The sequence below is a fragment of the Bombina bombina genome, chromosome 7 (genome assembly GCF_027579735.1).
Source record: "Bombina bombina isolate aBomBom1 chromosome 7, aBomBom1.pri, whole genome shotgun sequence".
Classification (NCBI taxonomy): domain Eukaryota; kingdom Metazoa; phylum Chordata; class Amphibia; order Anura; family Bombinatoridae; genus Bombina; species Bombina bombina.
In genome coordinates, this window is record NC_069505.1 from 95,485,417 (window position 1) to 95,501,093 (window position 15,677).

The 15,677-nt window shown below is 35.4% G+C and overlaps 1 protein-coding gene and 1 long non-coding RNA gene across 2 annotated transcripts in view; one reads left to right on the top strand and one right to left on the bottom strand.

Moving 5' to 3' along the window:
* The window catches only part of IRF7 (interferon regulatory factor 7), a 98,202-nt gene extending 92,540 nt beyond the window's left edge, over positions 1 to 5,662 (bottom strand). The window contains exon 1 of the mRNA XM_053720194.1: positions 5,624 to 5,662. The gene's annotated coding sequence lies outside the window, so the exon portion shown is untranslated. The remainder of the gene's footprint in view (positions 1 to 5,623) is intronic.
* LOC128665921 (uncharacterized) overlaps positions 1 to 15,677 on the top strand; it is a 54,305-nt gene that overhangs the window by 1,017 nt on the left and 37,611 nt on the right. Inside the window, exon 2 of the long non-coding RNA XR_008403198.1 lies at positions 584 to 690. This is a non-coding gene — a long non-coding RNA (uncharacterized LOC128665921). The remainder of the gene's footprint in view (positions 1 to 583; positions 691 to 15,677) is intronic.

Sequence of the window (15,677 nt, forward strand, 5' to 3'; positions counted from 1 at the left end):
GATAAGAAGGGTGTTACCATTAAATTAAAAAATACATGAAGATAAAAACTAAATGGTGCCCAAGAAATATTTAATATATATGGACTTAAAGGTACCTATGATAGTTGCAGGTTAATTTAAGAATCAGTTATTAAACCAGAATTTATACAGTGCTATCAATTGTTTATTATAATAAATTAAAGGGACATGAAACCCAAAAAATGTATTTCATGATTTAGGTAGAAAATACAATTTTAAACAACTTTCCAGTAAGCTTCCATTATCAAATTTGCTTAATTTTCTTGGTATAATTTGTTGGAGCAGCAATGCACAACTTGTTTCTAAATGAACACATGGTTGAGCCAATAAATATCAGTATATATATATATATATATATGCAGTCACCAATCAGCAGCTACAACCTAGGTCATTTGCTGCTCCTGAGCTTTCCTAGATAAACCTCTCAGCAAAGGATAACGAGAGAAGGAAGCAAATTAAATAATAGAAGTAAATTGGCAAGTTGTTTACAATTGTATGCTCTGTCTAAATCATGAATGTCTCATTATGACTTTACTGTCTCTAATGAATTACATTTTTTTTACAGAGTGCCATGTATTGGATAAAATTGAGACATCACTACGCCCTCTACTGGACATCAGCTGCAAATACCAAACAAACAACGAAACAGCTAATTGGCGAATAAGGATCGAGGTAGGTAATTAATAAAGATAAATACATTTAGACATAAAATAACCAATACACAAGGCTAGGGCCTATAATTATAATAAATTTATTCAAGCATCAATTATTAGAAATAGAATTTATACAGCCTTTTCTATTGGAAAAGCCGGCTGCTGTAATTAACTTTTAATTAAAGAGACCGTAAAGACAAAATAATATTTTTTTTATTCAAGACAGCTTTTAGTTTTAAAAGATTTTCCATTTTACTTTCCTTCAAATTGTGCAGTCTTTTAATATGCAGCATTCTGAGACACCAGCTTCTACTGAGCATGTACAAGAGTTCACTGTGAATACATATGAGTCTTTGATTGGCTGATTGCTGTCACATGATACAGGGGGCTGGCAAATTAAAGTAAATTTTATAATTAGTCAGAAAAAAAAACTCTACTGCTCATTTAAAATTCAGAGTAATTGCTACTGCATTGTCTTTTTATTATGCACTTTTTGATTATGCAGTTCAACTGTAGTTAAAGGGACACTGAACCCAATTTTTTTATTTTGTGATTCAGATAGAGCATGAAATTTTAAGCAACTTTTTAATTTACTCCTATTATCAAATTTTCTTCATGTTCTTGGTATCTTTATTTGAAATGCAAGAATGTAAGTTTAGATGCCGACCCATTTTTAGTGAACAACCTGGGTTGTTCTTGCTAATTGGCTGATACATTCATACACCAATAAAAAAAAGTGCTGTCCAGAGTACTGGATAAAAAAAAAGCTTAGAATGCATTCTCTCAAATAAAGATAGCAAGAGAACGAAGAAAAATTGATAATAGGAGTAAATTAGAAAGTTGGGTTCAGTGTCCCTTTTAATCTTTTCTGATTCAGATAGGGAATACAATTTTAAACAACTTTCCATTTCATTTTTTTTTCTAATTTGCTTCATTCTCTTGGTATCTTTTGTTGAAGAAGCAGCAATGAACTACTGGGATCTTGCTGAATGCATTTGGTCAGCCAATGACATGAGGAATATATTTGCAGCAACCAATTAGCAGCTCCTGAGCCTACCTAGGTATCCTTTTCAATAAAGGATACCAAGAGAACAAAACTTATTAGATAATATAAGTAAATTAGGAAGTTGTTTAAAATCACGTGTGCAATCTGTATCACGAAAGAAAGAAAAAATTGTGTTTCATGTCCCTTTAAAATATTTCACACAGCGCCATCTACTGGATGAGAAGTGAGAAGACCCCATGCTATCTATTTGAAATCAGAATCAACCTTAGCTGAGGGAAGTTCTGGTAGAACACTGCAGAGCATGGGATTTTATATATTTTGTTGGCTTTGTTTTTCTTCTACTATGAATATATTAGTTAAAGGGATAGTAAAGTCTAAATTAACCTTTAATCATTCAGATAGGGCATGTCATTTTAAACAACTTTCTAATGTACTTTTATCATCAAATTTGCTTTGTTCTCTTTTTATTCTTATTTGAAAGCTAAACCTAGGTAGGCACATATGCTAATTTCTAACCCCTTGAAGGCCGCCTCATCTAAATGCATTAGACAGTTTTTCACAGCTAGAGGGCGTTAGTTCATGTGTTTCATATAGATAACATTGTGCTCATGCACGTGAAGTTATTTAAGAGTCCGAACAAATTGCCTGAAATGCAAGTCTGTCAAATGATCTGAGATAAAGAGGCAGTCAGCAGAAGCTTAGATACAAGGTAATTATAGAGGTAAAAAGTATATTTCTTTAACAGTGTTGGTTATGCAAAACTGGGAATGGTAAATAAAGGGATTATCTATTTTTTTAAACAATTACATTTTTGGTGTTTACTATCCCTTTAAGGCAACTTTAAGATTTTATATCTCAGAAACTACTCCTCATTTTCTGACAAAACCCCCCCACAAAAAATCATGAACATGAACAGTGCTCCAACTTTTATTGTGCAATAAGTTAAGCTAATCATTATCTCATAACATTGAAAAGCACCTAACTCCCCCCTACCAAAGCTTAATATTTACAGAGCTAAATATTTTACTTTGAATTTTGCCCCTTTGTAGTAACAGAGAGAGTATCCACAAAATGTAAAACATAATTTGGTTATCCAATGCTAAATTACAAAGATTTAAAGGGATACTAAACCCACATTTTTTTCTTTCATGATTCAGATAGAGCACCCTGGGTATCGTTTGCTGATTGGTGGCTATATTTAGCCACCAATCAGCAAATGCTACCCAGGTGCTGAACCAAAAATGGGCCAGTTTCCGAAGCCGGGTTCTTTTCAAATAAAGATACCAAAGAAATGAAGAAAGTTTCTTAAAATTGCATGCTCTATCTGAATCATATAAGAAAAAATGTGGGTTAAGTATCCCTTTAACATAAAATTGTATTCATAGCACCTAACCTATAACGTTATTCTACACATAAATATTTCTAAAATATTTGCCTGGTCCCTAAAAATCAATTTGCTAATTACATTTGTCATATATTACAAACTGTTTATGACATACAACTTGCATATGTCACTTGTCCACAAAATAAGTTCAGGAAACCAATTTGCAACTAGTAAAAACAACAAGTTAAAGGGGTTGGCAAAGAACCATACTCCCAAATGTCCCTATTTAGAGGGACAGTCCCTGATTTTTGAGCTCTGTTTCACTGTCCCTCTGAGAGAATAATATGTTACTATTTGCAGAATTTTCCTTAGCCCCACCCACATAACACAAACAACCCCTCCCATGATCCCACCCCTCTCTCACACGGCTCCAACCACAAAATGGTAATGGACTCACATCAACCTCCTGATTTGCTGATACCCAGCCACAAATGTTATAAGTTATGAAATAAGCTAATTCAAAAACCATTTTAAAGTGCCATAATAATGCATTAACAAAATGCAATAATGTATATTGTGTTTGATTATTGCTTAAAAGGTTGCTTGTACAGTTTAAACCCTGCAATGCAATTAAGCTGAGTGAGCCAGTCAAAGGCAGATACACGTGTATGCCAATCCTCATTGGCCCACCAGCAGTGTCTTGCTCAGGATTCACAATCCATTGGGCTCCTGGCCATAAACACATACTATGTAAATGTATAAATATGTGAGGCTGTTACTTAAAAAAAAAAAAAAAAAAAAAGCAAACAAATTTCACCAATACGTACAGCAAGAATTCTGTGGACAATCAAAAAACTTTTAATTTCCTGTACAATGTATTCTCTCTCCCACACAGTTATATCAGAACATAAGCGAAAACATTGCGTAAAGAAAGTACAATATGTAATACAATTCTGGATCATAGACTGAGGCACAGATATGAAACACAAACAATGTTTTCATAAATTCCTGAGAAGAAGGAAAGGTTAAGAGAAACACTAAAGTCCTTTGTATAAACAGATCCGGAATGTTAGCAATATTTTAGATGGAGTTTAAGTCATCAGTTGTAATGAAGATGCACGTTAACTTTTTAATGTAACGCTGAAATTCAGATACCCATCGCTCAGGCTGCCCACTTAAAAAGTACATTTTTTTTGTGAGCGAACAGTTTGAACTGTTCACCAATAGGTGCTCTAACCATACGGCACTCACACAATTTGTTTTATTTTTTTAGCTAGAGCACTGATTGGAGAACAGTTCAAACTGTTGGCTCACAAAAAAATTACTTTTAAGGTAAACTCCATCTAAAATATTGCTAACGGTAAAGTTTACCATCACTTTAAATAACCTAGATGGAGCATGCAGTTTTACACAACTATCCAATTTCCTTTATTCTTTTGGTATCTTGTTGAAGAATGTGCATGTGATATTAGGATTCTACAGCAGTAGTGTTTTATCAATGTTTGTAGCAAATGTTATACAAAACACTGTTGCCATTGAAAGCTAAAGGTTTATGCACCCTCCTGAGCTTACTGATTAATAAAGGATAACAAAAGAACAAAGCAAATTTGAATTATGAAATTTAATATGGACTTTACTGCCCCTTTAATATTTAATTGTGCATAGTCAAATATATTTATAATGTATTTTTCTTATTTATTTTGACAGGTATTCTTGTAATTTAACTCTTCACTGTCCTCCCCAGTAGATCCAGTAGGAACCAAACATTTTATCCAAAAAAACTGAGCTGCATCATGCTGACTTGCTTGATCAGTGCAGGATGTGTCCCTAACTGGCTGCAGCAAACGAGATAAACTAAACATACTCATGAAAAATTCTCAAGAGGTGTGTTTCTGGACTACAAAACAATGCACATAGTGAATAATTTATTTGGTATGCAGCTCTTTTGCAATGCTTAATTGCTAATATATACTAAGAATGTTCTTGCTCATTAGCAACATATATAACACATTTACTTTTATTGCATCTTTCAGAAACAAATCTCCCCATGTTTTCAGAGTTAAAGGGACATAAAACCAAAAGATTTTTTTTTCTTGAGCTTACATTTTTAAATAGTTTCAGATATACTTCTGTTATCAAATTTGCTTTGTTCTCATGGCATTCTTTGTTGAAGAGATACCTAGGTAGGTAGTTTGCACATGCTTAAAGCACTACATGCCAGGAAAAAATGCTATTTAGTGCACTTGCAAATCTATACAAACTTAGTGCAGCAGATACATGCAGGCTCCTAAGCCTACCTCTTTGCTTTTCAGCAAACAATACCAACAGAATAAATAAAATATGATAATAAAAGTACATTTTCTATCTGAATCATAAGAGAAAAATGGTGGGTTAAATATCCCTTTAAGAAGTTTTGGAATTCTGCACAGAGAAAATAATGAAATGAAGGATTTTAACATTTAAAAGTTCAGACAACACATATGCAAAATAGTATTATTCAAATGAACCCATTCATATCTTTACCAAGTGGTTGTATTATTATACAGTTAAATAATAATTCATATATTGGTTAATCCTATTAAATCGATATGCTTTATCTGTTCACTAATAAGCTGTGTTTACCTCCGTGATGACCGTTTTCCTGCTTTAAGGGCAGCTGTGTAAAAGGTTTGTTTTACATCTGTGTAGTATCATGCCTCTATATATAGTGAGCTAGCCTAGCCCAGCCCAGCCTGTTGTCAATGGCTATCCAATGGCTGCAAAACACACTACTGGGGAGGGGAGACACCACAGATTGTAATGAGCTAACAGGGTTGGGACTACAAGCCGTGCCTTCCATTTCCTGTAATTCATGTGACAGTATGGAGAAAGCACTGTGTGTGTGTGGGTGTTTGTATCTGTATTATTATTCTCATTCTTTCTAGTCCCAGGTGAATGATTGTTACAGAAAAACGTTTTAATAAGCCATTTCTGTTTTGTCAGGTCAGAGGGTTAAAAAGTTCACTGCTGGCCTAAACTAAGGTATCTGGTGAAGCAATAAATGCATATGTGCTCAGTATCACAACATTGCAACAAGTAATACAAAGATATGGTGTTTAATCAAGTCAGAGGGTTAAATAGTTCACTGCTGGCCCAAACTAAGGTATCTGGTGATGCAATAAATACATATGTGCTCAGTATCACAACGATGCAACAAGTAATAAAAAGATACGATGTTGCACAATTCTTAGGTCTGACATTATATGCACAAGTTACACCAAGCCCAGCAGAATGTAGGTGGCAGTATAATATTAAGCACATTATGTTGCTGCCAGTTCTTCTTCTGCACTATATTGTTATTGTGAATACATTTAAAGGGACATTTAATGTTATACTAAAACTATTTAGTTCATTAGGGTAATTTATTATTGTACAAATAATTGCTGGTAACTATGGGTCAGTTTTAGTCATTAAAATGGCTGTAGAAAATGATTACAACATTCAGATGTTCCTTTCGCACTAACTGCATTACTATTCCGGAAGATCACATCCTGCTCCTATTGAGGTTACTGGGAGCTGTTACTTTTTAGTTCAGAACTCAATGCAGTCATTAAAGGGACACAAAACCCAAAAATTTTCTTTCATGATTCAGATAGAGAATACAAATTTCAACAACTTTCCAATTCACTACTATTATATAATTTGCTTCATTCTCTTGGTATCTTTTGTTGAAGAAGTAGCAATGCACTACTGGAAACTAGCTGAATGCACTGAGTAAGCCAACAAAATGAGACATATATGTGCAGCCACCAATCAGCAGCTCCTGAGTCTACTTAGCTACCCTTTTCAAAAAAGGATATCAAGAGGGCAAAACATTAGATAATAGAAGTAAATTGGAAAGTTAAAATAATACGCTCTATCTGAATCAGTAAAGAAAACATTTAGGTTTCATGCCCCTTTAAAGGGATATTAAACTTCAGATAGACTTCATATTTGATCATTTACAGAACCCCAGCTATGCTAACAAAAAAGCCCAAATGGGTACTATAGTGGGATTTACTTTTATAAATAGCAGTTAAAGGGACATGAAACCTAAAAGTTTTCTTTAATGATTCAGATAGAGAATACAATTTTTAAAAAGTTTCCAATTTACTTATATTATCAAGTTTGCTTTGTTCTCTTGTTATTCTTTGTTGAAGAGATACTTAGATAGGTAGCGTGCACATGCCTGGAACACTACATGGCAGGAAACAGCAAGAACACTAGATGGCAGCACTAATGTGTAATTTCATTGTTGCAAAACTGCTGCCATATAGTACAGCAAACACGTGCACACACCTGAGCTGAAATTCATGCTTTTCAACAAAGGATAACAACAAAACAAAGAAAATGAGATAGTAGAAGTAAATTGGAAAGTCATTTTAAAGTGTATGTGTTCTATCAGAATCATGAGAGAACATTTTTGGATATTATGTCCCTTTAAGTCCCTGACAATAAGTGGTGTAGGCTATGAAGTGTGTACAGTTTCCCTTCAGATCTTGTTAGTAGAAGGCTAAAGGAAAGGAATAAGCACGAGTAATCATCTGGCATTAGTGGTGGAACTACCATTGGTGCAGCAGGTGTAGTGGCACCAGGGATCATAGCAGCCAGTCTATAAACAGGTGTGTGCAGAATGTGTACAAGCCTAATGCAGGGGAGACTTTAATTAGTGCAGGTTGTCTGTTTATCCATCTATCTATCTATCTATCTATCTATCTATCTATCTATCTATCTATCTATTCTGTCTATCTATGTTATATATCTAGTGTGTACATTACATATACTTATCTATCTATCTATCTATCTATCTATCTATCTATCTATATCTATTCTGTCTATCTATGTTATATATCTAGTGTGTACATTACATATACTTATCTATCTATCTATCTATCTATCTATATCTATTCTGTCTATCTATGTTATATATCTAGTGTGTGCATTACATATACTTATCTATCTATCTATCTATCTATCTATCTATCTATCTATCTATCTATCTATCTATCTATCTATCTATCTATCTATCTATCTATCTATTCTGTCTATCTATGTTATATATCTAGTGTGTACATTACATATACTTATCTATCTATCTATCTATCTATCTATCTATCTATCTATCTATCTATCTATTCTGTCTATCTATGTTATATATCTAGTGTGTACATTACATATACTTTATCTATCTATCTATCTATCTATCTATCTATCTATCTATCTATCTATCTATCTATCTATGTTATATATCTAGTGTGTGCATTACATATACTTTATCTATCTATCTATCTATCTATCTATCTATTCTGTCTATCTATGTTATATATCTAGTGTGTACATTACATATACTTTATCTATCTATCTATCTATCTATCTATCTATCTATCTATCTATCTATCTATCTATCTATCTATCTATCTATCTATCTATCTATCTATCTATCTATCTATCGTGTTAGTCTATCATCTATCTATCTATCTATCTATCTATCTATCTATCTATCTATCTATCTATCTATCTATCTATCTATCGTGTTAGTCTATCTATCTAGTGTGTATGTCTATCTATCTTATCTAGTCTGTCTATTCTGTCTGTCTATGGATCTATCAAATCATTATACAGAGCAGCATGTATATCATTGCTTACTACAGAGTTCCTTTGGTTTGCCCAAAACCAAAAATCTGCACCAGGCCCTCTGTTGAGTAAAGTCTGCTACTGAATCCCATACTATTTTTTGTTTCTGAGTATTTGTCTTTGCTGTGTTTTTTTCCCGCTCCCAAACTATCAGAACAACCTGTGAAAAGGGTTTGTTTCAGATTAGGAGTGAGGATCACAACTGCAGATTTAGAATAGTTCAAGAAACTATGGCCTAGATTTAGAGTTGGGCGGTAGCCGTCAAAACCAGCGTTAGAGGCTCCTAACGCTGGTTTTTACCGCCCTCTGGTATTTAGAGTCAGTCATTAAAGGGTCTAACGCTCACTTTCCAGCCGCGACTTTTTTATACCGCAGATCCCCTTACGTCAATTGCGTATCCTATATTTTCAATGGGATCTTTCTAACGCTGGTATTTAGAGTCGTGGCTGAAGTGAGCGTTAGAAATCTAACGACAAAACTCCAGCCGCAGAAAAAAGTCAGTAGTTAAGAGCTTTCTGGGCTAACGCCGGTTTATAAAGCTCTTAACTACTGTGCTCTAAAGTACACTAACACCCATAAACTACCTATATACCCCTAAACCGAGGTCCCCCCACATCGCCGCCACTCTATTAAAAAATTTTAACCCCTAATCTGCCGACCGCACGCCGCTGCCACCTACGTTATCCCTATGAACCCCTAATCTGCTGCCCCTAACACCGCCGACCCCTATATTATATTTATTAACCCCTAATCTGCCCCCCTCACCGTCGCCTCCACCTACCTACACTTATTAACCCCTAATATGCCGACAGGACCGCGCCGCTATTATAATAAAGTTATTAACCCCTAATCCGCCTCACTCCCGCCTCAATAACCCTATAATAAATAGTATTAACCCCTAATCTGCCCTCCCTAACATCGCCGACACCTAACTTAGAGAATTAACCCCTAATCTGCCGATCGGAGCTCACCGCTACAAGTTACAATTAAACCTAACACTACACTATCAATAAATTAATTAAATAAAATACCTACAATTATCTACAATTAAACCTAACACTACACTATCAATAAATTAATTAAATACAATACCTACAAATAACTACAATTAAATAAACTAACTAAAGTACAAAAAATAAAAAAGAACTAAGTTACAAAAAATAAAAAAATATTTACAAACATTAGAAAAATATTACAACAATTTTAAACTAATTACACCTACTCTAAGCCCCCTAATAAAATAACAAAGCCCCCCAAAATAAAAAAATGCCCTACCCTATTCTAAATTAAAAAAGTTCAAAGCTCTTTTACCTTACCAGCCCTGAACAGGACCCTTTGCGGGGTATGCCCCAAAGAATTCAGCTCTTTTGCCTGTAAAAAAAACACATACAATACCCCCCCAACATTACAACCCACATACCCCTAATCTAACCCAAACCCCCCTTAAATAAACCTAACACTAAGCCCCTGAAGATCTTCCTACCTTATCTTCACCATGCCAGGTTCACTGATCCGTCCTCGGAAGTCTTGATCCAAGCCTCGGAAGTGTTGATCCAAGCCCAAGCGGGGGGCTGAAGAGTGACGTCCATCCTCGGGCTGAAGTCTGGATCCAAGCGGCGGCTGAAGAAATCCATCATCGGGCTGAAGTCGGAAGTCCATCATCGGGATGAAGTCTTCTATCAAGCAGCATCTTCAATCTTCTTTCTTCCGGAGTGGAGCGGAGCCATCTTCTTCCCAGCCGACGCGGATCCATCCTCTTCTAACGACGCCTACTAGCCGAATGATGGTTCCTTTAAATGACTTCATCCAAGATGGCGTCCGTCGAATTCCGATTGGCTGATAGGATTCTATCAGCCAATCGGAATTAAGGTAGGAAAATTCTGATTGGCTGATGGAATCAGCCAATCAGATTCAAGTTCAATCGGATTGACTGATCCGATCAGCCAATCAGATTGAGCTCGCATTCTATTGGCTGTTCCGATCAGCCAATAGAATGCAAGCTCAATCTGATTGGCTGATTCCATCAGCCAATCAGAATTTTCCTATCTTAATTCCAATTGGCTGCTAGAATCCTATCAGCCAATCGGAATTCGACGGACGCCATTTAAAGGAACCGTCATTTGGCTAGTAGGCGTCGTTAGAAGAGAATGGATCCGCGTCGGCTGGGAAGAAGATGGCTCCGCTCCGGAAGAAAGAAGATTGAAGATGCTGCTTGATAGAAGACTTCATCCCAATGATGGACTTCCGACTTCAGCCCGATGATGGATTTCTTCAGCCGCCGCTTGGATCCAGACTTCAGCCCGAGGATGGACGTCACTCTTCAGCCCCCTGCTTGGGCTTGGATCAACACTTCCGAGGCTTGGATCAAGACTTCCGAGGACGGATCGGTGAACCTGGCATGGTGAAGATAAGGTAGGAAGATCTTCAGGGGCTTAGTGTTAGGTTTATTTAAGGGGGGTTTGTGTTAGATTAGGGGTATGTGGGTGGTGGGTTGTAATGTTGGGGGGGGTATTGTATGTGTTTTTTTTACAGGCAAAAGAGCTGAATTATTTGGGGCATGCCCCGCAAAGGGCCCTGTTCAGGGCTGGTAAGGTAAAAGAGCTTTGAACTTTTTTAATTTAGAATAGGGTAGGGCATTTTTTTATTTTGGGGGGCTTTGTTATTTTATTAGGGGGCTTAGAGTAGGTGTAATTAGTTTAAAATTGTTGTAATATTTTTCTAATGTTTGTAAATATTTTTTTATTTTTTGTAACTTAGTTCTTTTTTATTTTTTGTACTTTAGTTAGTTTATTTCATTGTATTTATTTGTAGATATTGTATTTAATTAATTTATTGATAGTGTAGTGTTAGGTTTAATTGTAGATAATTGTAGGTATTTTATTTAATTAATTTATTGATAGTGTAGTGTTAGGTTTAATTGTAGATAATTGTAGGTATTTTATTTAATTAATTTATTGATAGTGTAGTGTTAGGTTTAATTGTAACTTAGGTTAGGATTTATTTTTCAGGTAATTTTGTAATTATTTTAACTAGGTAGCTATTAAATAGTAAATAACTATTTAATAGCTATTGTACCTGGTTAAAATAAATACAAAGTTACCTGTAAAATAAATATAAATCCTAAAATAGCTATAATATAACTATAATTTATATTGTAGCTATATTAGGGTTTATTTTACAGGTAAGTATTTAGCTTTAAATAGGAATAATTTATTTAATAAGAGTTAATTTATTTCGTTAGATTTAAATTATATTTAACTTAGGGGGGTGTTAGGGTTAGGGTTAGACTTAGCTTTAGGGGTTAATCCATTTATTACAGTAGCGGCAAGATTCGGTCGGCAGATTAGGGGTTAATAATTGAAGTTAGGTGTCGGCAATGTTAGGGAGGGCAGATTAGGGGTTAATACTATTTATTATAGGGTTATTGAGGCGGGAGTGAGGCGGATTAGGGGTTAATAACTTTATTATAGTAGCGGTGCGGTCCGCTCGGCAGATTAGGGGTTAATAAGTGGAGGCGACGTTGAGGGGGCAGATTTCTTATTAACCCATTGATAACCTATACAGATGGGGTATATAACAATACTAAACAGATTACCAAAAACAGGTTATGTTAAACCATGTACAGGCTATTACACACAAAACAACTGAAATAACATTCATAAACTCATAGTTAGCTCTCGTTAGAAGCTGTCAGATCCTCCCAGCGTCGTGGACAGACCACTCAGCGGTGAGCTGTAGTTTGAGGTGGGACACTAGGGATAGAACTGAATATTTGTGGAAATTAGACGACAGAATATTAGATGATCCGATATATATACAGGTGCCCTAGGGGCCTTCAGGCTAGCAGGCCCGCAGGGAGGAGCACCCCTAGGTCACGACCTGTGGACATCGCCCCTCCCATTAGCGCAGCCATCAGCCCCATGCGGACCCTGCACAATGGAGCTAGCTATTTATGCGTATACCGCGTATACCCAGGGTGCTAAACCAAAAATGGGCCCGCTCCTAATCTTACTCTCCTGCTTTTCAAATAAAGATACAAAGAGAACTAAGAATAATTGATAATAGGGGTAAATTAGAAAGTTAATTAAAATTGCATGCTCTATATGAATCATTTAAGAAAAAAAATGTGGGTTTTATATCCCTTTTGTCTCATGTATAGGAATAGTTGCACTTATGTTCTTATGGAAATATCAGCATGTATTTACATGTAAAGCACATATCTACAACAAATTCAAACTAGATCTATGCCTAGCACAGCAATACATATTACATATATTAATAAAGTGGAAAATGTAATTATAATAAAAAATAGTATTTGCTTATAGTTAAAAAATATGTATTATAAATAAGTGTAACTTTGTATTTTGTTTCTCTTTAGAGGTGATCACAGGTAAGAAGTGCAAACGTTAAAGATAAATTTTATAGTAAGGTCGGGTTTGATTGAAATCCAAGCGTTAATAAAACGTTAACTTACACCTACATGAAAAGAACCACTGCACGCAATGCGCAAAATATTTCAGTGGAAACCTGGTACTAAAATGAAGCCTTAAACTACTTTTTGCTGTTGGCCACTTCGGTAGCTTACGGCTCAGTGGAAACGAGCCCTTATTTGGGGGTAACGTGTATATAAAAAGTAATGTGTTGTTTTGAGTCTGTGTCATTGAGGAAATGAAAACATTAAATTATATATTAAATTATAAAGTATGACTTTTATTATGTATTTTTACAAAATAGAGACACGTATTAACAAGAAGTTTTGAATACTTATGCAAAATACTGTATATATCTTTACAAGGATAGAAGGAACTGTAAAATCTGACTTTACACTATGTGACCTTGTATCAAAATCACTTTGGCAAAAATTCACATCAAAATTGAAAGTACTTAATGGAACTAACAAAAAAAATATTTTTAATTTTTTTTTTTTAAATGAAGGGAACTAAAGATATAGGGAAACATTATTTTAAGTATTAAGGGCTAGATTTAGAATGGAGTGATATTTATCATTCCCTCTTGCACGTTAGCTCCGCTGGAAGTAAGCTTTTTGTGCATCAGTTAGAGCTCGTAATACAAGTTGAAAGTTAAAGATTTTCAGTCACATGCTAACCCGACACTCGCAAAGAGCTGAAATTCGAATATTGCAACAACATTAAAATATTCCTCCATGGATTTCGATGGAGCAGGAAAAGTGGGGGAAAACACACATTTTCTCAAGTGCACTAACCCGAAAAAATGAATATTTCACATTCCAATGTTCTTCACATAGCAGAATATGTTATATTTATTCATAAATACATATACACACACACACACACACACACACACACACACACACACACATATATATATATAGTATCTAGGGGGTACCAGACTATAGCGCTTGTAGAAAGGGAGTAACATAAAGGGGAGCACAGTTTTAAGGTGTAACACAAATGTACTGATTTACAGCAGGGTATAAAGAAAAAGCATTGTTGTGGCTCACCTTTTTGTCTTTGAGTCTGAGAGGTCTGTGTAGTGTCTTTGCTTCTCCTCTGTAGAGTATGGTAGTATTTAGAAATCAAAGATGATTGGCCTCTGTGTGGTGCCAGTTGAGGTATTTCTTTTCAAGAAATAAAATCTTGTTAGAAAGGGGTTGAGTGACAGGCTTCCCCTCTCAGGGGTGTGGTAGATGCCTTTCAATGACATAAATAAATTAAAGGGGCAGTCAACCATAGAATTGTTATTGTTTTAAAAGATAGATAATCCCTTTATTACTCATTCCCCAGTTTTGCATAACTAACACAGTTATATTAATATACTTTTTACCTCTGTGATTACCTTGTATCTAGGAACCTTCTTCCAGCCCCCTGATCACATGACTGTGACTGTTTATTATCTATTGTCTTAAATTTAGCATTGTATTGTGCTAGATCTTAAATAACTTTCTGTGCCTGAACACAGTGTTATCTATATGGCCCACGTGTACTTTCTATCTCTTTGTGTTGAAAAGAGATTTAAAAAGCATGTGATAAGAGGCAGCCCTCAAAGGCTTAGAAATTAGCATATGAGCCTACCTATGTTTAGTTTAAACTAAGAATACCAGGAGAAAAAAGCAAATTTGATGATAAAAGTAAATTGGAAAGTCAATTAAAATTAAAAGTCCTATCTGAATAATGAAAGTTTAATTTATACTTGACTGTCCCTTTAAGCAAATGCCAGTAATTAGTGCAAATAAAATCTCCTTTATTTTAGCACAAAAATAAACCAGTGTTTGTGCTGGTGAATTAAAAGTCTCTTGGTGTTGAGTAAAAACTTTGTGCAGAAATTTGGGGTATTTAACTTCCCAAACAGGCTGTGATGGTTGTCGCCTTGATTATGCACAAACAGTGCAGAGGATTCCTTGAAGATCTTTGTCTCCAGATGGTGTAAAGTTTAAGGTTTATGCAAGATTTTGGGGTATTTTCCTTCCCAAACAGGCTGTGATGGTTGTTGTCCTGAACTTGCATAAACAGTATAGAGGATAAACAAAAATTATGTTACAGTATAGAGGATTCCTTGATCATCCCTGTTGGTTTCTCTTTTTTTTTGCAAAAAGCAAAAAGTTCAATTTTTTACTTTGAAGAAAATAACGATTCCTGAAGGTTCCTGTGTGGGTTGTAGAAGAAGTGAGGTGTTTTGTAACCTCCACAGGTCTTTCCTGTCTTAGGATGGCGTTGGATACACTTGTGCTTCACAAGTGATCTGAAGAGTTGCGGTCTTGCCGGACCGGAAGTGACGTCACAAGTGGGTGTGCCCTTACTCGTTTCGTGAAACTGTCTTCACAAATTGCCTGTTTGCAGTCTTCTGTCCAGATGTGGTGTGTAAACTGCTGTAGCCTCTGGGAGTCTGGGCATGGAATAACCGCTCCTACAAATTTAGAGAAGTGAATGAGCAGCAGGACTTGGTGTGGGTGCTGCTCTGAGTCTCAGCCAACGATCTGAAGGAAATTACACACCCAGACTGTTACGCATTGTACTATTGGCTGCTCCAATAGTACAGTGCGTAA